The sequence below is a fragment of the Elephantulus edwardii genome, unplaced genomic scaffold (assembly GCF_000299155.1).
Source record: "Elephantulus edwardii isolate Elephantulus edwardi_28Jun2011 unplaced genomic scaffold, EleEdw1.0 scaffold00158, whole genome shotgun sequence".
In the NCBI taxonomy this organism is placed as follows: domain Eukaryota; kingdom Metazoa; phylum Chordata; class Mammalia; order Macroscelidea; family Macroscelididae; genus Elephantulus; species Elephantulus edwardii.
In genome coordinates, this window is record NW_006399908.1 from 6,175,161 (window position 1) to 6,177,928 (window position 2,768).

Consider the following 2,768-nt stretch of genomic DNA (forward strand, 5'->3'; position numbering starts at 1 on the left):
GGAGGGACAGCGCAGGAGGGGAAGACCCTCTATGAGATGGATTGATTCGGTGACTGGGGTAATCGGGATGGGTGTGTCGGAGGCGGTGCGGTTGGCGCAGGATAGAGCAGGGTTTAGGGCTGTTGTGCATAGGGTCGCTATGAGTCGGAAACGACTCGATAGCATATAACACCAACAACAACAACAATATATGGGAATAATTGTTTGAAACATGATGTCAACGAAGGAAGTTGTGAGGGGAAAATGTGCATAAAAATAAAATGCTAATTATACTTTATTACTTATAAACATTTGGTTTGATTTAATGTTAAAACCCTCCAAACCATTGCCAGTTTATTATTCATGGAAACTTTCCATTGTGTTTCTGAGGCTTTAAATCTCTGCAGAAAGACTATTCTGCTTAGATTTGGCAGTTTGACACATTAGGCACTAGGGTGCACACGCGTTTGCACTTGTGCACGTGTGCATACACACACACACCCCCCCACACACACACACATCCTTAAAATCCATTGCCATAGAATCAGCTCCAGGACTGTAGTCTTTCTAGAAAGATAGTGCTCGTCTTTCTCTTTTTGAGCAGTTCATGGACTCTTAAGCACAAAGTTTTGGCTACAACTCACTACATACTTTACCACCAGTACTTTATGACACTGGAGGCATAAGCATGTACAACCTCAGAAACATGACAGAGGGAAATTGTAGGTCAGAATCTATTTAAAGGCAGTGTCTGGTTGGTTAACCGGAATATCCTCTTAAACATTACCAGTCTTACAATGAAAAACAATTTTTTTGGATTGATAGAACTGATAGAATTGCTTTTAATTGTTAAAGTAAATGGAAAAGGAGATAAGATATCCTCACATATGTTTTAATGCATTATGTTTACATGGTCATTATGGACTTCATTCCCTTCCATTTAGGAAAATGAAGAATATTAAATTTGCCTACTTCATTACCAAGCATAAGAATGTTAGTATCTCTTCCTGAAAACATTAGAAGTGGGAATATTAATATATCTTAAATTCTTATAATTGACTTTAGAATACAAGTCCTAAAGATTATTTTTTTAAAAGTATGTTGTTGTTGTTGTTGTTAAGTGCCGTCAGTAGGTGACTCCTAGCAACCCTATAAACGAAATTCCTGACATTTGTGTGCATGACTTTCATCCTTTCTCCAGGTTCATAGGGTTTCCCCGAGGCAAGCTGTTTATGGAAATGGATGCCACTCCTGCTTCCAAGCTTGTCTTAATCAGGGAGCTCCAACAAACACCGTGGGTAACTTTTATTGCATTTGACACATCAGTGTCACAGTGGTCAGCTTCACAGCGACCACAAGTTACCTCTGTACAGCAAATGGACACACCAGGGCTTTACAACCTAGAAGAATGTTTGACCAACAACAATTTAAAGCAGGCCTTAGTGCCACGGATTAGAGTCACCCACCTTTGGCTTGGTAGCATTGCTTTCGGTCCACTAGGCCAACGGGTCTTTCTCTATGTTGTTAATTGTCATCGGTAGGTGATTTATAAACAACCCTATGGGGAAAAAGTATATATTATATAATTAGGAACAGTGAAATTTAGTAAGGCAATCACATGACCAAATCTACATTTCCCTTGACATGAACATCATAAATACCAGATGTTCTCTCAGTTGGGACAATTTCTTTACAGAAGTTCTAACTTCAAACTTATTTCATGACTGAGAAAATTTAAGAACATTTCAATATTAACCATTGGCATTTTGTTTTATCAGATTCTTCGATGTTTACTATCAGAAAATGTTTAGAATGCTTAATTGCCATTGGAGTCATTGGCCAGAGCAATCAAACAAAGTTTTCTAAATCTTAGGAGCAACTCATTAAAACTGAACTTGGAAAGAGCTGGCAAAAGCTGCATTACAGCAGCGTGATAAATAATAAATAAGTTATTAAAGCAGCAATGATCACATTTCTTCATCTGGCTCCACAACGCAAGAGCAAAGGGACACATAATGCTAATGACTTATAGGAAATTTAAACCTCCTAAAAGGAAATAGAGTGCATAAATGAGCACAACATCATATATCTACTGAGCTTACAGTCACGTGGGAAATCACCAAGACAGTTATTTAGAGAGATTTAAAGGGGATTTGCAAATTCCTTGTGAGCATCAAGGATAAAGCAACAATTCGGGCCAGGAGTATCACCAAGAAGATAACTGTAGTTCTCTAACTTCACAATATAACATGATTACTTGAAAAGAGTAAGGGGAAGATGGTATCCCCTAGTCGATTTCAAATGAGAAGATAATAAATTCTTGAAAGCTTCATATTTAATTCAAAGCTGAATGTATTGATTTCTTCAGTAAGTTTTAAAAATACGCTAATCTATTCTTTATGAGTCCCACTAGAGATGTTATCTTGGCATAGAGGTATTTCTGGGGAAATTACTTTAGTCATTTCTTTAAGTTCAAATACACAGCTAATATTGACATCTAAAAGAGCATATTAACAAACATTTTGATGGGCAAAGGAAGAAGAAAATTTCATTTTTACGGCAAGTTTTCTGAAACACAAAACATGAGTTTATCTCCTACTTTGCATTTCTTCCCTTCTTTTGGCATCTGTCCACTCTAGTGCAACTTTCAGAGTCACTTCTGACATCAATTTTGGTCTTTTCTTTTGTTCCTCTCTTTGCAATGACTTTCTGCTTTTTTCGTGCATGTCATTCCACAGCTTTTCTGGTCTATGGTCATTAATTAGTATTCAGTGCATCAAATTTATTTT